Source organism: Bombyx mandarina, chromosome 03, assembly GCF_030267445.1.
Source record: "Bombyx mandarina strain Sakado chromosome 03, ASM3026744v2".
Lineage (NCBI taxonomy): Eukaryota > Metazoa > Arthropoda > Insecta > Lepidoptera > Bombycidae > Bombyx > Bombyx mandarina.
In genome coordinates this window covers 3,802,984-3,828,500 of record NC_143210.1, presented here as the reverse complement: position 1 = coordinate 3,828,500, position 25,517 = coordinate 3,802,984, and the positions used below count along the sequence as shown (strand labels likewise).

The 25,517-nt window shown below is 36.5% G+C and overlaps 1 protein-coding gene and 1 long non-coding RNA gene across 2 annotated transcripts in view; one reads left to right on the top strand and one right to left on the bottom strand.

Moving 5' to 3' along the window:
- LOC149503254 (uncharacterized) overlaps positions 1 to 16,905 on the top strand; it is a 31,916-nt gene extending 15,011 nt beyond the window's left edge. The window contains exons 2-3 of the long non-coding RNA XR_016325087.1: positions 1,108 to 1,138; positions 14,988 to 16,905. This is a non-coding gene — a long non-coding RNA (uncharacterized LOC149503254). The remainder of the gene's footprint in view (positions 1 to 1,107; positions 1,139 to 14,987) is intronic.
- Vps11 (vacuolar protein sorting 11) overlaps positions 1 to 25,517 on the bottom strand; it is a 230,773-nt gene that overhangs the window by 94,026 nt on the left and 111,230 nt on the right. The window lies entirely within an intron of this gene.

The following is a 25,517-nucleotide window of genomic DNA, read 5'->3' as shown; positions in this document are numbered from 1 at the left end:
CGTTTCGGTTGGAAGGGTGGGGCAGCCGTTACCACTTAACACCAGGTGGGCTGGGAGCTCGTTCACCTATCCAAGCAATAAAAAAAAAAATTAACAAACAAAAAATAATAACGACTTTCATTAAAGTTGTATACTATTACGTAACATGAATGTACAGTAAATAAATATGTAAGTACACAAGTTATAAAACTCAACACGCTCGCTGCATTATAGCTTATTTATTTCCTTATTCCGTCTTAAGATCACGTACAACGAGCTGTAAAGCGGATATGGCCGGTACAACAGCACGTACCGGCTGCTCTTAACGTGCTGAGCTCGCTCTGAAAAAACGTAACATTGTTGCTGTTTATTTATCTACCGAGCTATTCAGTTTTCAAATTTTGTTTATGAAATTGAAGTTTTAAATTTAAATGAATCATGTGGGGAAGCATTTTGCATCGAGTGGTCAACGTTGTAAATTAGGCGCGACTTTAGCAATGAAGAGACCGACTCAGAAAAAGCCTAAGTTCTAGACTTTGCGCCTGGCATCCCTGATGTCCTACTTTTTCTTGTTGATAAAGAAAAAACACAGAAATCCCTTTCGAAGTACTTTTCTTATTTTGGCAATTTCAAGGTTAATGAGCAGATAACTCATAAATAAAAGTGTAACAATATCTGACATAGAATGATACGATAATTGCATTATTGCAGTTATGTATTTAAATTTAACGTTTCTGAAGCAGCAATTCGCTCAGATTTGAACGTTTTTAATACGCTTTTATTAACTTCAGACGTATGTATGTTAGCATGTAACGGAATCTTTGAACATTATTTTGACCCCCTTCAAAACATGCATGGTATCAGTAGTTATAAATATTTTATGAGCAAATATGAGTAGAAGGGTTATTTTGATAATATCCTGAAAATACCCCCACGCTTTTTTTACAATAAAATCATTTTTTCTATTTTTAATTCAAATTATTAAATTTTATTTTCCATTATTTTGTTGAATTTTCTATATAAGCGTATTTTGTTAGTTATTTTAAACTATTATTTATTAAAATTTTACTTTATCGTTACGCTGAATATGACCTCAGTTTACCAAAGCACCTTTATCTTTTGTTACAGATGGTGGCAAGTGTAATATAGCGTTTTTCAGGTAAGTGGATTCTTAAGAAAATCTGAGCTGTCTCATAAATTATGATATTAATGCTACGACTGTAAGTGGCCATATATTTTAAAAGAGCTTTAAGTGTAGTTGTTGCACCGACACATTTAGTCCTAAGGATGAATTGTGGGAATAAATAGTGTATTGCGTAGTGTCGTTACTGGTGGTAGGACCGCTTCTGAGTCCACACGGGTAGGTGCCACCACCCTGCCTATTTCAGCCGTGAAGCAGTAATGCGTTTCGGTTTGAAGGTCGGGGCAGCCGTTGTCACTATACGGAGACCTTAGAACTTATATCTCAAGGTGGGGGGCGGCATTACGTGTAGATGTCTATGGGCTCCGGTAACCACTCAACATCAGGTGGGCTGGGAGATGGTTCACCCATCGAAGAAAAAAAATACACGAGTGTAAATACATTTATCACAGGTCATATAATTATCATAAAAAACCTTTAATTCGGTTTCATTTGGTACGTATGTACCTATATATTTTTATATTTAATATTTTTTTTATTTCTACATCATAATTATTAAGCTAATTATGAATCCTAATGACAAACAGAGAAACATATATTAAAAAGGCCAGATTAAAATGACCTCATCGAATTTAATTTATCTACCGTCACGGTCTCACGGATAAATGGCAATCACGCATTTCATACCCACTAATTGAATTCTTGTTACGTAGTAAAAAGGACGACACCTTTAGGGATTATTTTGGATTGATTAATTTCCTTCATTACTAAATTTTACCAGTTCGAGGATCCGAAAAAAAAATATCACAAAGTTCGGCATTATATTGTTGTAAATCCATTTTTCTCTTTGTTGATGTACAGCATAAAAGCTCACGCCCTATTTACTGTTATACGATTTTCGGAGCTTATTAGGACTACAATATATACACGACTGTAGTTATTTGTCTCAATTGAATTGTATTAATGGTTTCAGCCTTCAGACCTCAATGCATATTTGCTGCGAGGCAAAAACAAGGAAGACAGTGGTAACAATGCTTGCTCAACAACCCTGTCTACCATCAGTGCTACTGTATACAAGTATTTAAGTGAAGGGATATTTGAAGCTTTCGGTAGGCAGCGGCTTGGCTTTGCCCCTGCTGAAGTCCACGGGCGACTTTAACCACTCACCATCAGGTGGGCCTTATGCTCGTCTGCCTACACGGGCAATAAAAAAATCTGAGTAGGAAAATAATCTTAGAATATTACTGTTACGGACGTTCATCCTTTTTGAGTTTATTCATTCGCCTTTACTACCATTAGTATTTTAGTTAGTATAGTAAAATAATATTTCGTCTACAAAATGGAATTGATTCGATATTCTTTGTCTTGCAAACTTTTCCATATAAATAGGTCTGTCTGTTTTCTTTCCAATTATTATTAACCTATAATCTACCTATATATTATATAAATTCATATATAAATGAATTGCTGTTCGTTAGTCTCACTAAAACTCGAGAACGGCTGGACCGATTTAGCTAATTTTGGTCTTGAATTATTTGTGGAAGTTCAGTGAAGGTTTAAAAGGTAGATAAATATGAAAATGCTCGGAAAATAACAATTTTGTTTTTCCTTTGATGTGTCCCCCGTTGGACGGATTCCTTTTGTTTGTTTTAAGTTTATTTTATACAAAAAGTTTAGGTCTTTTATTTATCGATTGAGGCACTACGAAGTCTGCCGGGTCAGCTAGTATTTTAATTTTTAATCTCTTTAAGTAACAAAAATTACACGTCACCAATCTCTGTGTTAATATTTTTTTGTGATTTCGTGATGGTCGAGTCTCGCCGTGAGCGGTCCAAGCGTGCGCCGTAATATGGGTGTGGTTTATGTGTCTTCTCTGTAGGAAGTGTCTGAGTGCGTCTGACGGAATCGACGAGACGAAATAACTTGAATACATTTTTCGTGGTAACACGTACTAAAGTTTTTTGAAATCATTTGTAATTTTCGAACTTCAACCAAATTGATGTCTTGCTAAATCTTTATATCGAATGAAAATCATTTAAATTGACAAGTTCTATCGTACCTTCCCAATCCATTTTCGATGCCTTTAGGTACTTCAAGCATCGGTCACTGTTTTGGTCGAAGTCTATCGTATCATCGTTGAGACACAATTTCTGAGTTGGTCGTGATCTGATCCAGTGCTAGATTAATCGAAGCACTGCTCGTTCAAGGGCTAGTGACTTGAAGTTCCCCAATCTTGAGGTTGACCCCCGTGAGCCCACTTGGCAATCCGCACGTAATTGGTATACCCTAGAGTCTAGGGCCTAGACTATCACCGATTAGGTAGCACTAATAGCAAGCCTAACTAAAATTCAAATGAAGTATTATTGATTGATTTCTTTATCATCTTTATCATAAACCTGGTTGATATATATTAAGCCAAGGTTATAAAATTATTGAATTTTCACGGGACTTGATACATGTCCAAATTTTCATTGTCCAACCCCTTGAAGTTGGTGAAATTAAGTTCTATGGATTCCGTTAAAAGTTAAGCTAATAAAAGTGTCTTAACAGACACATACAAATAAAATGCCCTCTGTTAGTAGTACATAATCGTTAATATACAACATATTATTATATACACCTACTACATAATAGAAGATCGTGTTCTGAAAATACCTCAAACCCTTCCACCGTTGACAGGTCTGGTAATCTATGTATTAATACGTGAAGCAAAAACTTTGTATCTCTTTTTACGAAAATTACGCGGACGAAGGAGTATGAAATTTTCCACACTTATACAGAATATAGAGAAGAAGTGCGCGATCCTAATATGTTTTTAAAATAATGCATAAAATATACATTAAATCAATAAAGAAAACATTACACACACTACATACCATGTATTTGACGCACACACACATGCATACTATTTATTGTCAAACTTTTGTTCTTGACGTCTGTGGTCAAATTGAGAATAGATTAAATATTGTTTGTCTTTATTAATAGTTTTTATAAATTACCTATCTTTTTTTAATAATTTTATAATATTTTTCTTGGCGAAATTTGTGATTATAGAAGCATAAATTATAATCATAATAATATACAAACTTACGATTCCAATTAATTATAGTCGAATTTCGACTACTACGGGACTTTTAGTATTAATAGAAACATTAAAGCGAAATGTGTGACGTAAATATAAATCCTCAGAGGGCAGGTCGATTCGAATTCATAGCCGATGTAAATAAACAAACGTAGGCGCTTCCAGACTTGGTTTTCGTCCTTTAATCCATGCGTCACAGGCGCGACAACTGGGCGCCGAACGTCTCATACAACTTATTGTTTATGCCTGGACGCACTATGTGGGATGATGCATTAATTATTGATAATTTTGATATACGGCCTTCACCTTGAAATTAGCGTGGGCAGGGAAGGTCTCATGAAAGCGAAGATAAACAACACAATTGATTATAATACATGTCAATCATGTATTTTCATGCCTTGCTCTTGTTTCACTGAATTATTTGCTATTAAAGCTGAAACATTTTAGCGATATTACGACTCGTATTAAGGTTAGGTGCCAAATAGTACCGCTATTCAAATGAGTGGTTGATGCTGTCAATGGCGCTGTTAATAAACGGCCAACCGAAGCTTCGGTATTTAATGTTTTATTTTATTTTTTTATTGCCTAGGTGGGTGAACGAGCTCACGGCCCACCTGGTGTTAAGTGGTTACCGGAGCCCATAGACATCCACAACGTAAATGCCGCCAACCAAATTGAGATATAAGTTCCAAAGTCTCAGTATAGTTACAACGGCTGCCCCACCTTTCATAACCCATAACCGTCACCCTGTTGACACAATACAATTAAGCTCTTTTTCTGGCTAAAGTTTTTCAGGTCCTAAATGATCAGTAGTAAATTTAATTAGTCGCGATAATAAAACAGAGTATATTCATGAATAGTCTTGCTCATTCTCATTGTGAAATAGTTCAAGGCTGGGCCAGTCAGTAATCTCACAAACGTTTCTAGACAGCGCAACTAACTGTCTAATGACACTTCTAGTGAGAATCCTTGCTCATTATACTTGACACACTTCAAAACGTTCAGCATCTTTTGTTTTTTATTTTTCATACGTTTACGAATATTTTACAATTTTATTTTACATCTCATCTGTGATCTTTTTTTTTTTATTGCCCTTGTAGGCAGACGAGCATACGGCCCACCTGATGGTGAGTGGTTACCGTCGCCCATGGACCCCAGCAATGCCAGGGGCAGAGCCAAGCCGCTGCCTACCGCTTAATACTCTCCACAAGCCTCGTTCGAAGAAGGACATGTCATAGCGCTCGGGAAACACCGTGGAGGGGAGCTTATTCCATAGCCGGCGGGTACGTGGCAAAAAATATCTCTGGAAACGCACTGTGGATGACCGCAGTGGCTCCAGGTAGTATGGATGAACTCTACTCCGGTGGCGGGAGGTGCGATGGTAAAAACGAGATGCCGGTATCATCTCGAACAATTCCTCGGAGAACTCCCCATGGAACATACGGTACAAAATACAGAGGGAACCGAAGTGAGATCACGAAAATTAAATGAACAGAGACGTCTTAATTTATAACCGGAAAGGTATTGCACGCTATTGAAGTCCCTTCGAATACTAATGTTGTTTAAATTGTAAATGTCACTACCCTTAACCGGACCAAATTAAATTACCATATTTGGATACCTTCTGTGTGCCATGTTGAGGTAGGTTAACAACCCACGAATGCCCTACTGTACCCTTTGTAGAAATACAAAAACATCCGCGATCGATCCACAAAACAGTACCACAATTGCGTGCCTTAACTCTAAAAGGGTGGAAATAGTGAATGTTTCATTTTGCAAAATGGCCGACTCAACGGCGCCTTTTGTGAAACGTTCGTTAGTTGTAGGGAAAACTAACTATTAAGTCTCGAATACTGACTCAGCTTTCAAATAATTTTGATTATAAATTACTGGATTTATTCGAGCAATTCAATTGAAACTTTTTTGGATGCATTGTTTATCTACGTAGTGAAGATTGCCGAAACTTTATACAATGAAAACATAAATAAATGTCTGTACATCTAATTCGATGAAAAATAATCTTAATCAACTTGTCTACCTATGGATAATGAGTTTGTAATAATAATGTTAAATCAGAATGTAAACTGACCAGATTAATGAGTATTATACGTCAACAGAATCAGTATCCTCAACGTGGTTTAGTAAACACCTACTGCCTTACTGATGATTCATATTATACAAAAGGTACAATAACATCCAGATTGCTTATACTGCAAATTGAAGTGCATGTTACCCAATTGCGTTGTCCCTAAATCACGTTAGACTTATACTGTAGAAGAATATTTATTCTTCTAATGACTAGTTTTTACTAATCATTTGGTTAAGGGTCTAGAGTAAACTTTCAACAACCGGGTGAAAACCGCTCGTATTAATCAAATAGTTAATATTTTACATTAAAATTTGCATACTAATTAAATACCTCAACGTAAATTGTGTCCTATTTTTTTACATTTTCACTTACTCATTGTACCAAACTCGAATAAAACTGAACAGAATTTGATGAAATTCAATATGAAAATTGTTTGAGGCCAATAGCAAGTACACACCACTGCTTAGCACGGGTCTAAGGAAAGCTAGAAAAGCAGTAAAATTGAGTTATAAGACGCAGAATTTTTCTTTCATAAATAAATAATTTTATGAATTCTTAATTCTTGGTATAAAATTGATTTTATTATTTACTATTTAATGATATACTTACTCAACGAGGCAGGCTTAGATTAATAAGAAATGCAGTAACATATCCTGTTGATTGCTCGAGAACTCCAGTCTTATTTATTGCTACCCTAATGCTTCTATAGCATTCCATTCGACGAATAGTTTCTTTAATAATTAATAGGAATGGAACGCGTTACCCAAATATTCGCATACAGCTCTAGTTTTGGACAGGGTAATAATAACATTAAGATACGGGTGTGCGGCTACGACAGTCTCGAATATCTAATACCGTAGATTGGGGGGAATAGGTATTGCGGGTAGAATAGGGACAAATCTGGGTTGTCACAATGTGCTTTTGTAAGATTTAAATTTGTTGAATCGAAAAGGGTTTATTTACACAGCGTTTATGAATATTAACTAGTTTGATTTAATCATCAGAGTTTTGTAACTTATTAAAGACATTGAAAAGTTACCTACCTAACAACTAAATAGTGCCAACCCTATCGAAAAACTCTATTATCCCCGTATGTGACCCGATTCACCCCAAAAGCTAAGGTGAATCAGGTCAAGTTAGTTTTTTAAGTTTTTGTGTATATTTTTCAATGAACCGTATATAATAATGCATCGTATATGCAAATTTAAACATTAATATTAATATATATACAGTACATATACCAAAACAATATTGTAAAAAAAATTGTAAAATTTTTGTCTGTCTGTCTTTGTTCCGGCTAATCTCTGGAACGGCTGGACCGATTTTGATGGGATTTTCACTGTTAGGTAGCTGATGATATAAGGAGTAACTGCTTCGCCCCGCGGCGTCACCCGCGGTATCATCGATAACATCGCAGGACTCAGCTAGTATTACACAAAATAGGGAAGTAAAAATAAACTTTCCCTTCATATAATCTTCATTTAAATACACACATAAAGTACTCCATCTGTATTGTGTCGATTACTCTTCAGGTAAAGCCATAACACATAATTATTCTCACGACCTGCTTAAATTAGATCCACTACCATGAACCTCCATTTACATCTCTTGAACCCCTTTTTTCGATTGGCGTGGACACTCTGCGCGTCATAATGGACCCGTGGGGTTTGATATAGACCACTTTCGGTATCACCGGTTTAATACAGGCGATTAATGTATTCACAGAAAATATAGTAGGATGTTCTGAGTAAGCGTCGTTGCGTGTTCGGAATACGCGAGGGACGTGTGCGTTATATCGAATTTATCGGCGATCTGAGGGTATTTGTACCTGCTTGTCTTCTAGTTCTGGTCTCTTTATGTGGGCTATCGACTTGTTTATTTGACTGTCGGTCATCAATATGATCTATATCGATAAATATTGTTACATTGAATTGTTTTTATTGATTTAAGCTAGCTGTGTGAAGTTTCAATTGTTCATCCTGCAAACTTCTTTGACAAATATCTTTATATATATATTTCTTCTGGGCGTGTTTACTGAACTCCTCCTAAACGGCTGGACCGATTGTAATGAAATTTTCTGTGTATCTTTAGGTGGATTCGGGAATGGTTTAAATTTACAAATGAGCCTGGCAGTTGGCGCTGCAGTCGGTATTTAGGTTATTTATCTTTCCTAGAAAAAAAATATATGGCAAAACAACGTTTGCCGGGCCAGTAGCTTATTTTTACATTTGGATGCTATGTAAACTTGTTAAAAGTGATGACGGGGCTTTGAAATTTTATAATTATAGACACAAAAAAATGAGTATAAAAATCGATATCCTCATGTGAAATACATTTGATGGAATCAATGCACAATACGAGCACATCAATCAACAACCCCGGCAAAAGGTAACACGTGAAAGTAATACTTTACGCTTCAGCCTACTTCGATATGATAATGATACTGAATAAATAAATCTTCATCCATCATCATGTAATAAGCCCCATTGTTGTTATTTTATTTGGAATCCAAATATTTTAGGTCGGAGTGTTTTAGTAAACTTTATTCCATTAAATCTTTTACCGAGACCATATTAAACCCTGTTTTTTTTCAATTGGAGGATTAGATCCATTTGATTGTTTCGCGCTAGAAATATACTGATCACAAATGAGAGATAGGGAAGGAGTAAGGAGATACTGTGCTGCATGAGATACTGTGCAAGATCCTAGATACTGTGTCTTTTGATTGATTGCTATACAGGCTGCTATTATTAAGATCTTCAACTTATAGGAATCTACAGAAGATATAATTCACATCGGATGCTTATTCACTTAAAATGTGAAAGAATGTATTTAGTAATAAATTTCACAAAGGCACTTCACTAGAAAACGCATCGATACGAACATATTGCAATAGGATAATAATCGATTCCCACGCTAAAAGTAGGTCAGCTCGACAGTAATTGACGCTTGTGCTTCACTATTTATTTAACTTGTTGTTCATAGTGGAATACAATGGATATAGGGACTAGTGACTTTTTTGTCCTTATTTTCGCCAGGTGAGGCGTTTACGGGTAAGACGTATGAATTCTTCTCCTGTGACGAGTTGTACAATGGTAAAGAGGAGTTGATTAAGTCATGTCTAAGTATTCATCAGAGTAGCAACTGATATGCATTTGTAGTGCCCACTCTCTCATTAAAATAAACCATTTTTAATACTAACACTTTAATACTAGTTGGCGTACGATAGTCGATATTCTTAATTTAAACACGTCATTACGGATCCTCCCGATCCATCAACGGTGCTTTTAGGTACCACAAGCACCGGTCATTGTCCTCGTCGAACCCGTCGCTTGCGACGAAGGGCTCGACGAGCGAATTAACCCATAGACACAGTCCACTGAGTTTCTCGACGGATCTTTCAGTGGGTTGAGTCTCCGATCCGGTGGTAAATTCTGCGAAGCACTGCTCTTGCTAGGGCCAGTGTTAGCAACACTCCGGTTTGAGCCCCATGAGCTCACCTACACGTTAGGGCGAAACTGAAATAGCCTCTCAAGGCTATCAGCATAGGTAGGAAAATAATAATAATAATTTAATATTGAAGTCGTTGTGGCCTAAATAATAAGACTCCTGGTGTACTAGTATTGAGCGACGCGACTATGCCGTTATTCAAATCCCGCAGGTATGTAGGTACCAATTTTTCTAATGAAATAAGTACTTAGCACATGTTCGTAAATTACTTCCACGATGGAGGAATAACATCGTGTAATTTAAAAAAAATCAAACCCGTAAAAATTGTAATCTGTTTAACAAGTAAATAATTGAAATATAGACCTCAAGTCTGGAGGGGGGCCGTCTGCCTACAAGGGCAATAAAAAAAGGTAGGGCGGTGTCGACACGTGCTAGTTCGCAACATGCCCTAAAATACTGGATATTTTCTCCCACAAAACCTCGATCGGAATTGGCTATAAATTTAAGGGCCTTTTATCCCGTAATTAAAATTCTAGCGAGATATTGGCCTTCGGTGGCGGTTTTGACGATGCGGGCGTTAAAATAAAATACAAAAGTCTGTCAGAACATTGATGTTTTCATTTAGGATAAGTCAATAAAGATAGCCTCAGCTACGTTGATTTAAATATTATTGTTATTAAGAAATTAAGAAACAGTAATCTATTAAATCATTTTGTTAAATTCTGCGGAACTTCTGATATCACAACGTGGATGCCGCCACCCACTTTTAGATATAAAGGCGAAGTTGTGATTGTTTTGTAAAGCGGCTATACCACCGTTCAAACCGGAACGCATGACTGCTCTACGGCAGATAGTATAAGTAGGATTGTGGCTTCCATCTGTGAGGGCTTGCAATACAACAATCAATGAAAAACAATTTTAATGTATTGTTAATCTCACCCATCTTTTTTTTTTCCTACCTAAGCTGAGAGCTTTTAGAGGCTATTTCAGCGTAACCTTAACTAGTAGGTGAGCTCACAAGGCTCAAACCTGACGACGTTGCTAACACGAACCCTAGCAAGAGCCGTGCTTTGCAGAATCTACCACCGGATCGGAAACGCGACCCACTGAGAAGATCCGGCGAGAAACTCAGTGGGCTGTGTCTGAGGGTTAATTTCACCCATCAGTGCTATTTCTTCACACTGCAAGTTTTACCTGATTTATAAACGAGATTATTTTTTTGTTAAATTTGTAAGTACTTACCAAATTACTAAGGAAAAATTGCAAATTTCTAATTTTCAATAACATTAATAAAATAAATTTCAAACGATAGAAGTCATTCAATTTTCTTTCTCGAAAATCTAATGAATAAGCAACGAATAAATAAATTTTTTGAAGTCTAAAGTAACCATAACGAATTACCTTTCTTTTGTTTGTGGTTCTTTGGGTTTCATTCTTTAATAATACAGGTGTATGTAATCAAATTATTATTTCAACTCATCCATCCGTCACAAGAGTCAGACCAATCGGGATACTGTTTGTTTTATGGCGCATGCGCGTCCGTGGGCGTCGCGTCTGGTCGATACCACTTCGCGACGTCACAAGCGTCGACCAATGGCGCGGAGCCGACGCTACTGGCACATCAATCGATGTGAACATTTCCTCACGTTTCTCCGCTTTTCTTTCGGATTGCAACTGACTCTATTGTGATTTCAATAGGGGCTGCCATTGGTAACTTTCATGGTCAGTCGAGTTGTTGATTTATTCCCTTCCGTTTACTTCTGGCTTCGAGTGAAGGTTGAACTAGTAGGATTACAGAAAATAACGAAATAAATGCTTATAAAGAAAATTTGTTTCTTATAAAGTTTCATTTGGATGAAGAATAATAATGAACAGTAATTAAACTTGTTGTTGTTGTTGTAATGTATTGTCTATAGTACACCGCAACATACCTGCAATATTTTTATATTTTCCAGAAGTTCTGTAAATTAAACGGTTTTTTGGAAGAGATCGTTTTTAGCGATAAGACCGCCTATTGTACAAATGTACCTATCTGCTTTTTGACTGTTTTTTGAATGTAAATTGTGTTTTGGTGTGCAATAAAGTGTATTCTCTATCTCTCTCTAAACTTAGTTTTCGTGGCACAAGAATATCCAGCTATTTAAATATTAACGAAATACCTAACAGTATGTGTTATACCTAACAGAATATGTTATACAAAGGAATGTTATATCTCGTGATTTGTAAAGGTGCATAACTAAAGGTCTTACTCGAAGGCTTTTGAGTTCTTAATACTTGAGAGGTACATTGTCATGAAAAAATCTTTTTGCTGGCGGAAACATTAACTAAATGTAGTGAACCTTACAATAAAGCTCGTGTCGTCCGATAATCGTCACGGATACAAAAAGGGTTAAAATTAGGAGAGGACTATGTAAAGAGGACCTTGCTTAAGAAAGATATTCTGTCAGCAAAGATCGAAGGGCTTACACGTTATTCTTGATGCGATTAAATCGCGTTTATTGTGGCTCACAAGGGCCAATATTATAGTAATGCTATAGCAATTCCTTTTGGTTATGTACTCTTGGTCATACTCAGGAGAGAGCTGACACACATCCCGAAGCAAGCCCTGTAGCGGACCCCCCAGTTACTGGAAGAGATCGATATAGCACGATAATATAGCACGACACGTTTGTTGTTGCTACAATAATGGCGACGACTCTTTGAACCCGTGAAATGATTCGACAGTTGTCCACTCTAGTTAAAAAGCGTTTTTTTGTAATCGGGGAATTTCAAGCAAAACGAGGAAATCATTCTATGGTGTGCTCTGAAAATTTGTTCGAGATGATTGAACCCTCCATCTCCTTGTTAACACCATACCTACCGCCACCGCCATAATAAGTATTTTACGTAAAATGCTTTGTTTATTTCACACGTGATTTCCCCAGAAAAGACCTTTAAAAACATTTAACGTTTGAAACTACAGAAGTTAAACAAAGCGACGATTACGCTTCAAGCCTGTACCTAACTCCTGCTTAATTGAATTTTAGTCAATTAAGAGTTCGTCTAAACTCTAAATGTTTCAAGCTTTTGCGTCAGTAAAAATACGTAGTAGGTACGGTCTGGTGTTTTCGTGAAACTTTTATTTCTTGAACAGACAGTCGATTTCACTGTCTGCCTTGTGTTGAGTGCTTACTAGACCTTACAGACTTCAGAATGTGAACGTCGGCGCTCCTTTTAAGATGTCAAAGTTTCAGTTGAGTTGAATGAACGACGCCCCTTGTGAACACAAAAGCTCTACTAACAGCAATGCTATAATGAATTGGATATTATTTACTAAATTATTGGTAGAAGACGAAAGTGTAATTTTAATTAGAATTAACTTACTTAGATTACTTTGGACTATAGACGTCACAATGTAAATTACCGCCCACATTTAAAGAGGTCGAGTTCTTCTAACCTTAGAATAATGGGTACGATAACGCTTTAGTTCAAATCGCAACGGATAATGCTTTTTCGACAGAAATAGCCAGACCTTGATAGCAACCTTGACTATTGCAGCGCTACATAACTCTTCGTTTTAGTTATAGAAAGGTCTTTCATGTGAGAAGGTCATGCAAGTGTCGACGAATTATCGAGTGGGTCTCGAAAGACTGAAAAAGATTGAGGGGGTTTGTTTCGCTTGACTTTCGAACGAAGTTGCTCTAAGTCGAGTTTACAAGTCCACTCTTTTAAATAGACGTGCGTCTCCCAGATCTGCATGGATCCGAATAAAATTTGTAGGTCAGTTCATTTACTGTCCTGTGAAGTTATGAAAATCACACGTTTATTAATTTTTGTAATAATATAGTTACAGAAGATTAATGGTAAAGATGTGCTTTATCTGTCTAGTCGGGGGATTGACCGGAGTCTAGTCTGTAAGTCGGATCGCAGTCAGCATGCCATGGATAAGGACACAAGGATGATCCGTTACTAATAAAGCACTGACGAATGAAGTTATTATCATGTTTTCTAATGTTCATGTGGCTAGTTCCGAAAAAAATAGCTCGTTATCTCGACTCATTGGGGCCTCTTTTTTCAACTCTGGAATTCCATTTACGGATACCCGGTCGAGGGGGGGTAACGGACCGGGCTATGTCGGACTCCGGCGCCTCCAAAGAGGAAGAGGGAGACGAGGAGGTCCAAGGTCCTCCACCTCCCCGAATTCCTCGCACCACCACCTTGAAAAAGGCGCGCGAGGCGCTCACCCCGCAAAACCAACTACCGACTAAACCCTATCAAGCTCCAGCACACCGGCTCTACACCAAACTGACCTATCTATGGTACCGATCATCGGGGCCTTGTGTTACGAACCGTCATAATTAAGGGACTTTCATAATTCTTTGAATTCTACTGAAAATGCGTTTGTCCGTTCCAGTTGTTCTTCTATCCAAGTGTTGCAGTTTTTGGACCAAATGAGTCAACTGCCTGATATCGACTTGTGACTATACCGGCTGTCTTTCTGTTTCATTGTCATAATTTTATTGTGAACGACCTATTCAGAATGAATTCACATCGTCCCGCACGGCTTTTGTGTAGTTTAAGCACATTTTGTTAGGCCGACCTGAAAATGGTGTGATAAATGATTAGGTGTCCGCCGTCAGCCCCCGGGAGCTCACATTTGGATCATATCAGTTTGTATTTTAGTCCCTAGCATTCGGAGGTGAGGATTTACAAAAAAAAAACCCTAGACAAAAAAACGTTCATGTAAATGTGAGCTTGACGGTTATCTTGAATTTTTATATCATCAAATGGTTAGAATAAAAACTTGGGTAATTCACATGCGGTAGAATTGAAACTTTCAAAAGTATTCTATCTCATTTTTTCACAAGATAAATCGTCATCTTCCGCGTCGGTATCTTCATTACTGATGGTCGTCGTACCTTACGGTATGATACGGTACGTACGGTAAGGTGTGGTAATTTAATATTTTACGCGGAGGTTAGATGTAGGAAAATATTCACTTGTAGAACATATGAAGATTTTGTAATTGGCATAATATAATCTGAGATGGAAGACATCGTTCATTGACCACGTGCACCATTTGATTAAGATCAAAATCTAAAAAATGTACCTAGTCAACGAACTAAAAAAATTAAGTCTAAAATTTATTTTGTTACATCTGTTTACTTAAATATTCTCTATGAAAAAAAAATACATTGTCTTTTCTATTAAAACCAACAACTATTCTTATCGGGTCGTAACATTGTGTGACATGTATTTTGTATCAGGTTTTCCCGTCTGAATACACGGTATCAAGTCCGGCCCTTTGATGGATTACACGGTTCTTTGTCGCTCGACAGATCGACCACGGACCCTAGACAGAGCGTAGCCGATTAAATCTGCTGTGGAAATTCAAACCTTATTGCGTTGTACCGGACTTTGTTAATCTCGTTGGTACTTTGTACCGGTTTGATCTCGTTGCTGCTATTACTTGTACAAGATAATGCTTTTTTCCTACCTTTTCGCTGGCAGCCTGAGGGTAATTTCAGTACACATAATACGACAATGCACTCACAAAGGCTATAACTTGGGGTTATTGGGTCGATCGTTCTGTAACATGGTTCCGTACTCACGTTCAGTTTTATTGCGACCTAGATTTTGGTGTCATAACTAAATAGTAATAAATACTAAAGGCATCGAGTATGACCGTACCTCTGACGTTCTCGATGCCTATAACTGATGGAAACCGCTTAGCTGGGTATAATGCCCAACTTTAATGGGCAAGATGGCTAGTACTTCATTATTATCATCTGTCCGCTGTTGAACATAGGCCTCTCCAATTGTATAATGTTCTAAAACAATGCAATTATAATATAATTATACCGCAATACAATTATAATGCAATACTTTTTTGTTTTTTTGTTGCCTTTGTAGGCAGACAAGCATACGGACCACCTGATGGTAAGTGGTCACCGTCGCTCATGGACGTCAGCAATGCCAGGGTCAGAGCCAAGCCGCTGCCTACAAAGGCTATTATACCGGGACAAATATCCGATTGAATTACTAGTAATTAACAACATCGATTATAAAAATTTGGGGCTGAATTTTTGAAATGCTCATTAAAATAATTTCGTCTCGTCTATCGTGAGATTTCTTTTATTGTTTCCATTATTGTACACATGTATTAAATCGCAGGTGTGATGTGCAGAATTGTACGATTAAACTGCATGTCGCTTAACGTGCTAGCTTTGTATTGTAATTATATCTGTGAAGGCTTATTTATTGTTGAGGATTAGCTGAGCTGCGGAGAGCACTGTTCACCTCGCATCGCTTGAGCCGTCACCGATCTTGAGGCATGTCAAAATCTCAATTGTATTGTGTAATGACTTGTTAGGTCGGTTATTATGTGCGGTCAGCATTGTTATCTTGTACAAATGTTGAGTGGTCACCGTTGCTCATCGATGTAAGTAATGCCAGGAGCACAGATAAGCCGTTGCTAAATGTATATACGAAGATACAGTTGTGTTACTGAACCGCGGTTGAAACGGAGCTACTATTGTGAGATATATTTTTGTGTTTCAATACAAAATAATGAAGCGAATCATGAAATGTGAATAAATGCGAATAAAGTAGATTTTTCAAATATATTTTACTGAAAGAAATATATCAGCATTTAATTATTTATTAGATACTAGCTGACCCGGCAGACTTCGTAGTGCCTCAATCGATAAATAAAAGACCTAAACTTTTGTATAAAATAAACTTAAGACAAACAAAAGAAATCCACCCGTCCGACGGGGGACACATCAAATGAAAAACAAAATTGTTATTATTATTTAATTCCGAGTACCTATTTTCATATTTATTTACCTTTAAAACCTTCTCTGGACTTCCACAAATAATTCAAGACCAAAATTAGTCAAATCGGTCCAGCCGTTCTCGAGTTTTAGCGAGACTAACGAACAGCCATTCATTTTTATATTATTAAAAATTGATAAAGAAACAGGATATAAGCCTTATCATATTTCTTGGAACTGGCCTTTAGGGACTTACAGCGCACAAATCGCAAAAATGCCCAAATTTTAAAAAGCTCTTTCGTTGAAGACTTACAGTTAAATTGATAATCGTTGAAATTTCGCTATTCTCTCCCACATAATGAAAAAAGAAATCACTACCGTATATTGGGGGGTATCGAGACCCTTTCCAAATCCAACACAATTTTTTATGGTTTTTCTTAGGGTAATACCAATAAAATTGAGATTAAAATGGTTCCGGAGCAATTTATTTATGTATACATATATAGATAAATATATTTTTAAAGCAATCATGTTGAATCGATAGAAAAAAGTTTCAGTTGACTAAGTTCACTAAGTAATCGTGAAGTGCCACAAAAATCACTGCAAGAAGATGTCGGTTTTTGTGTCGATTTTCATAGTTTCACTGTTTTCTGTCTAGCACCGCAGTCCGCAAACAAAACGTCCGATAAGAAACTCCGTTCCATTTACTAGGGCCTTAACACTTTGCTACAAATAATTCCACTGGAATAGCCCCTTAGGCTACCAGCGAATATGTAGTGGAAAAAAAAAACAATAAATACGTCCACTATTTTTCATTTAGTGGTTTGATGGATCAAATACCATACGATTCATTCAGTCCCGAGTGAAATCCTCAGAAAAATAAAGGCGTTACAAGAACGCCGGCGGCTCTGTTGAACTTATTGAATTCTTATTTCTCTATATAGATCTGGGCGTTATTGTGTGACCTAAATTTATCGAATGCGGGAGTATAGAATTCACAAGCAATTTCTCGAAATTCTTTTGTCTTCATATTTTGGTATGATCTCATGGATGAAACTTATACTCATTTATGTATAAAGTGTCGAATGAGATGATAGAGAGTACACCCACAGACACAGCCCACTGAGTTTCTCGCCGGATCTTCTCAGTGGGTCGCGCTTCCGATCCGGTGGTAGATTCTGCGAAGCACTGCTCTTGCTAGGGTCAGTGTTAGCAATTCTCTGGTTAGAGCCCCGTGAGCTCACCTACACACGCTGGGGTAAGCTGAAATAACCTCTCAGCATATGTAGGAAACAAAATTAGAGAGTACAAGTAATCCTCCCATAACACGTGGTTTTACAACACGATTCCACTATAACACGAAGAGAAACGTTCCCTAAAATTAACTTATAACGTTACGGCACTTCTATAACACGATAACGAGATTATTGCTTAAAATTATTTAGAAAATTACATTATATTTATAACCACATCATATATGGGAATAATCGAAATTTCATTGCTTATTTTTTATGTATAATAAAAGGTATAATATAGGTAAAAAAAAGGCATACAGGCATAGTTGAGATGTTTTATTCAGAAAAAATACTTTCCTTTTTGTACTGGCTTCTAGTCTCATATAACACGGCTTCGCACAACATGGGACTTTGTAGGAACCTGTCTACCGTGTTATAGAAGGGTTACCTGTAATTACTGAGGCAGAGGCTTGCTGCTGCTGTAAACCCTTAACTCATCCGTAGTAATTGTATCGTTTACTCAATTACCTTGTTCCCCCCATATTCTTCTTGCTTGCGTTACTTATTCGTCCCCGAACTTTTCCTGCGGGTGGGCGTTTTGTAAGTCTTGACATCTGATTACCACCCTTGGTCTGGTTGCCTTCTCCGGACATTTCTATTCGGCTCTGTAGGACGCGACCTTAACAAATAAACAATATTGTTTTTTTTTTTAATAATCCCTTAGCTTATAATAAAAAATGAAATTACAAAACAGAAATACATAATACCTATTAGATTATCTGGAACCAATAACAACGCCTACGTATTAGTTCGTAGAAAATACAAGCTACGCTATTTCGTAACACTTCTACGGCCATCGTAGACGAATGCAACGCCATTAGTTCTCATGCCATTGACGATGGGTGATTAAATCTATTTTTAGATTATTGTTTCCTATGTAATTTAAATAAAGTTGAATCAATGTCCTTCGGAAAATTCTTATTTTTGAACCTAGAAAACAACTACAATTACTGAATAGACGCTCGTAACGATTTGTTTTTTTTATTTATGTATGTATTTTTGAAGTGAAACTTCTTTATACGCGTTGAGAGTAAAATTTAACTCGCGACAGATTCGTTACGGCTAGAGAGAAAAGATACAATTTATGAAGAGCGAGAGTGAGAAAATAGAGCCCCTCGCGAACCACTCGACCGTAGAAAGAGGGAAAGGACAAAGCGAGTTGGGTCGTTTATCTTATACACAGAATTTCTTATTACAAGAGAAATTTGATTTAAGGATGAAAAATGAAGAAAACCACAATACTATGTACACACCGCAAAAGAAGTTTCACTTCTTTCACGTGTACCAATTTGCACGCGCACCACTTTTTATTGCATTAGATGGACAGACGAGATCCAACCTCGTGTTATTAAATTTTCACTCAAAAACTTGAGACACGTGGTCGGAGTTTCAATCCTATTTCGATTCACGTTTACCTCGTGTCGGAAATATACAGAAAGGTGGTATATACTCTGTGGCACGAGTGCGTGTCTCCATTTATACTAATTCAACTTCAATTAACTATATGGAAACTTACTATGCTAGTCTTCTAACTAGTCAGGTCATAAGTATTGTCACACAGTAAAAACTTTTCTTTTAGAATGCTGGCCACAAAAAAGTTTATTGAATTCGAATTTCGAATTGTTCATGAAAATAAAAATGTATACTATTAGAATTTTACTCATTTTTAAATATGGAGTGGACGCTTAAAGAAGACCGTGTTGCAGTTTTTGCGTTGCATCGGTGCGGTTACGCACCAATTCAAATTTTTAACTTATTGAAAATTTTGAATATAACCAAAAGATTCGTTTATCGTACCATCAAACGATACAATGAAGACTCTAGTGTAGATGACAGGTCAAGAAGTGATCGCCCTCGGTCTGTTAGGACTCCAGCAGTGATAAAAGCTGTGAAGGCGCGAATTCAAAGAAATCCCAAACGTAAGCAGAAACTGTTGGCCCTTCAGATGGGGTTAAACAGAACCACGGTGAAAAGGGTGTTAAATGAAGACTTAGGGCTTCGGGCATATCGAAGAAAAACAGGACATCGTTTGAATGCTCGTCTAATGGACCTGAGACTGAAGAGATGCCGCGCTTTGTTGAAGCGGTACGCGGGAAAAAAATATCGGGAAATTCTTTTTTCGGATGAAAAATTTTTTACCGTAGAAGAGAGCTACAACAAACAAAATGATAAGGTGTACGCACACAGTAGTGGAGAAGCGAGCAACCGTATTCCGCGTGTCCAACGAGGTCATTTTCCATCCTCGCTCATGGTATGGTTGGGAGTTTCTTATTGGGGCTTAACAGAGGTACATTTTTGTGAGAAAGGTGTAAAAACGAATGCAGTTGTGTATCAAAATACAGTCCTGACGAACCTTGTGGAACCTTTTTGTCATACCATGTTCAATAACAGGCACTGGTATTCCAACAAGATTCGGCGCCAGCTCATAGAGCGAAGAGCACACAAGACTGGCTGGCGGCGCGTGAAATCGACTTCATCCGGCACGAAGACTGGCCCTCCTCCAGTCCAGATTTGAATCCGTTAGATTACGAGATATGGCAACACTTGGAGGGAAAGGCGTGCTCAAAGCCTCATCCCAATTTGGAGTCACTCAAGACATCCTTGATTAAGGCAGCCGCCGATATTGACATGGACCTCGTTCATGCTGCGATAGACGACCTGCCGCGCAGATTGAAGGCCTGTATTCAAAATCACGGAGGTCATTTTGAATAAACTTTAGTGTCATAAGAATCTATGTTTTGTTAAGTTCATTTTGGTATATGAATGGTTACGTAATGAATAAACTTGTTTCAATTATTTTACATTAAATATGTGACAGAATTTATGACCTGACTAGGTATGTAGGTACATACAATAACCGTAGTGTGTAGTAACCGCCCACACTAAGAAATAAAAGTGTTTATACAACATCTCACTAACTCCATTAAATGTAGGCAGAACGTGGGCGTTACCTTCCGATCTATCCAATAAGTTTGTTATGCAATCATTCAATTTATACAAGAAATTTCAATCTTTAAGTTTCAGTGCTTTTTCTCGAGAAATTTTTATTTCTCTACGATGATTATTTGATAGTAGTGGACTAAAAATTTTTATGACTTAGTCATTCTCACTAGTGGTAGGCGTAGTTAAAGCCCCAAAGGGTAGGTTCCATTACCTACTGTCTGTTTGCTTCCGCCGCGAAGCAGTTGCATTCCGGTTTGAGGGGTGGCACCACCATATGGCATACAACTGAGAATTGTCTCATGTCTCAAGATTGGTGCTGAAACTTTTCTTTTAATTATTGGATGGGTGGACGAGCTCACAGTCTGTCTGGTGTTAAATGATTACCGAAGCCCATTGACTTTAACAACATATATGCCGTCACCTACCTTGAGCATGAGTTCTAAGTCTCAGTTTTCCGATACAACGGCAGAAATGGGCAGGGTGGCGGTACCTACCCGTGACGGATAACAGCTTCATTCCCAAAAGGGGGTTTCTTAATATCTGCGAAGTTATTATAATTTCATTCAAATTTCATTTTGTCGTCTCTAGACGCCGCGCCGTACCTCTAGCTTTTTTGAACATAAATAAGTTTTTTACTTTCAAACAATTCGATTAATTCGAATACTTCCAATAACGTAATTACATTGAATTTCCTTCGATATTAATCGTCTGGAGCACCGTAGAGGGTCTCTCATCCCGCACAAGTGCGAGACCTGTTATCGATTGCTCCGTCCGTGATACTTTGACCTTTTTAAATACTGCGTAGTTCTGTATTTAAACAGAGAATTTTATTCCGTATCTATTGTACTTCATGGGTCTGTGGTATTGTTATAATTTTTCGGTTTAACTTTATTTTGAAAATATGTTATTCTGTAATTACATATATCCTATCTATAACATTTTCTTTAATTAATTTTTGATCCCTACATTTTATTAGGTCTATGGGTAACGGTGCCTAAATTTGCTATTGCCATATAAAATACATATGTTTGCATATTTTTACAGCTTAAATGCTAAGCATCTTCACTGGGCATTACTGCTTATCTAAGTTCTTTCTGTGTGCAAATAAACGTAAATGTTAATATTTCCTTTTTTTTATTGTTAAGTGGGTGGACGAGCTCACAGCCCACCTGATGTTAAGTGGTTACTGGAACCCATAAACGTCTACAACGTAAATGCGCCCGCCACCCACCTTGAGATATAAGTTCTAAGGTCTCAGTATAGTTACAACGGCTGCCCCACCCTTCAAACCGAAACGCATTACTGCTTCACGGCAGAAATAGGCAGGGTGGTGGTACCTACCCGCACGGACTTACAAGAGGTCCTGCCACCAGTAAATATTTTAAGAGGTCTCATAATGCCTTGAAAATTTAATTGTGAAGTGAAATATTTAGCGTTTTAAACACCACCAGCTTGAACTATCGAGCCAAGTTAAACCGACAATGTGTAGAAGTTAAAAAAATCGTAAAGGGGATTGCCCACTCTCCATAGTGTGCTAGGCCCAAGATGGACATCAAATATTACTATAAAAATGTACTGATTCAAATTCTTAAATGTATTGGATATCTAAAAAATATATTGAAATTGACGCCACTATTATAAAAAATATAATAAAAATAAAAACTCGTTTTGAGGTTAATTTTCTATATAAATAAGTGTCGGATTGTGAGATACTTCAAGAACTTTTCTTTTCTTAATGTTTAAGATGTTCCTAATTTATTTTTATCCAATAGGGTATAAAAACACACTTAATTCTTTAAATATCTATATTTTCTTCATCTTCATACACAATTAGTATCATCTAAAAATAGCAAAGGAGAGCATATACACGGTTTTAAATCTCGGTCAGGGTAAAACCACAATTCACACAATGTTTTTTAGTCGTAGTATGAAACGTTATTGATAAAAGTAAAATAAATCGAAGAAAAATCAAAACACATCCATTTTGTACGCAAGCACAACACCACAAGCAGCAAGCGAAGTGTCAGTCAGTCAGATTAAATTCAGTGTTGTCAGTATAAAGAAAAATAATTACATGAAATTCATATATCGATTATTTTTTTAAATAACCGATAATTGATTTATATCTTAATCTTTTTTTACGAGTACACATTATTTTTTATGTTTTTGTTTTAGTTGTACATATTTAAATAACAATACTAGTAAAGTTTTTTTTATTGCTTAGATGGGTGGGCGAGCTCACAGCCACCCTGGTGTTGCTAAGTGGTTACTCGAGCCCACATACATCTACAACGTAAATGCGCCACCCACCTTGAGATATAAGTTCTAAGGTCTCAAGTATAGTTACAAGTTAAAGTCCAATGGGTATGTCTTCGATGTTATTTTATGTGCATAAAATCCATTAAAATCGTTTGATTAATGATAATACTTAAAATGATTTATTTATATGTTTTATTTATATACTCAAAATATTTACTTCATACGTAAAAGGATTTGAAGCTGGCAATTTTTTTCCCGCAAAAATAAAAATCCTTGTTTTTTCAATAGAGTTACTTTTTTTAAACTACTTATTGTAAACTATAGTGGCGCTTATTTGCAAGAAAGTAAATGCATATTTATTTATGACAAAATTAATGCACTAAGTATTTTTTCTATAATCTATTGTCCGCTTTGGGCCGAAAATGGGCCATCCCCTTTATTATCACGTATTGCAAATTAACTTTACAGTAATCCAAATTCGTTTCGCGATGTATGAATACACTATGAGACGAGAGTATGAGTACTGTTGGTTGGGCTTGAAAAATTAATTCGGCTCGGCCACGTTGAATGTGTAAAAATTTATAATATATTTTCGTAGCATAATTTTTCGGTTCTTGGTTTCTTTTCTTCCAGGGGTATGTTTGGTGTATGGCAGTCACAATAAATTGGCTAATATCCAGTTTCGGAAACTAAGTAGTGTTCTAGAATTTATAATCTAACATTCTTAAGTAACAATAATAAATGATAAATAATGAATTTAGACTTATAATTTCTATGGTTGTAATTTGTTTTGTGCATCAATAAAGGAAAAAAAAAACAATAAAACAAAAAAAATGGCATCAAAATTTCTACCATCGATTAAGATTCGGTAGATCAATAATTGTGACCTCAAAGTATGTTTTATAGAGAGTGCAGTGAACTTAAACGCAACGTCCTAAAAGCAAATTGAATGTAAGATTTAATTCCAGTCTGATCTAATTATTGAAGGCTTCGTACTAATTAATTTCATTATTAATCCCTAGATAAGTTAAGTGACCTCTTTACGTCGAAGACATTGTGAGGACTGAGTGAATTATTATACGAAAAGAAAATTAAACAGTATTACTGAAAAAAAAAAATTATTATAGTATATATTATTAGTATTCATTAATAATAAGTTCGCAGTTATTGTTTCATTGAAAATAAATCGATAGATGAGCTTATGACCCCCCTAGTGTTAAGTGATTATTGAAGACCTTAGACAAATGATGCCGTTACCTTGATAAATATGAGGTCGAAGAGGCAATTGTGTTTTAACAACGACTCTTCTAATATATAACTAGTCTGGACCTAACAACTGTTACATAAAAACTTTTCTTTATTTCAACTTTTTAATTATTTTGAATTTGGAACACGTATATTATTTTAAAAACTTCGTATATTATTTTAAAAACTTTCGTGTTTGCGCCATTTCACATATTTTTCGTGTTCATTATCACATTACTGCAAAAGACTGCACCTGATCACAAGGCACAAACTACCCAAGCCTGGCTTGAAACCGACGTTCCGGACTTTATAAGAGCTTTATAAGACTGGCTCTCATCTAGCCCAGACATCAACCCTTTAAGACTTCAAATTATGGTTAAGTTTTAGAGGATATGGCCTGCTCTAAACGACACGGCGACATTGAGTCTCTTAAAAATCTTTGAAGCAAGCAGTGGCGAAATTTCCCTTGGAAACAGTGCGTAAATCCATAGATTCGTGGCCAAACAGATTAAAGGCCTGTATAAAAGCCAAAGGTGACCATTTCGAATAGAATTTCTTTATTTTTTTCTGAGATTTTGATAAATAAGTAGGTATAAATTTTAAATTAGTTCATTAAAAAAATGCATTTTCATTTGTAACAGAACTTATTATGGCTGGACTAGGTATTTGTGGCAGGAATAGGTCAGCTACTGAACGGTCAGAGTACCATCGGTAATACACTACATCACCGGTAATATTAAAATTAAATAATGATTAAGATGTGACTAAATAATAGTAAATCTTATAATATCATTATTGTATTATTATCCTATTGAATAGTACAAAATATTTTTGTTGTATTCATTCTCAGGGTCGGTGAACTCTGAGTTTCAATTGTTTTTTTTACTCTTTGTAACGATTTGAAAAATGAACGAAAAGCCCTACAGAAATCGGTCGTGCCCTTTATTAATCTCAACTGGTCAGACGTCGATCGATCAAAACCCGTCTCTCGTCTCGATTTTGATTCGTAAACTGCCAGTGACAAGTCGAGTCGTTGAACTCTATTTCGTTACCCTACCTGAAGATTCATGTAGTGTGATGATCCCATATCTTATACCATTAAACGAGCAATTCTTGTATATTAATATATATATAATCTGAATCTCGGAAACGGCTCCAACGATTTTCATAAAATTATACAAATAGTATACAGGGGATTTTGGGGGCGATAAATCAATCTAGCTACGATTTATTTTCAGAAAATGTCGATTTATTCGTGTTTTCAACAAAAAACTCTTCC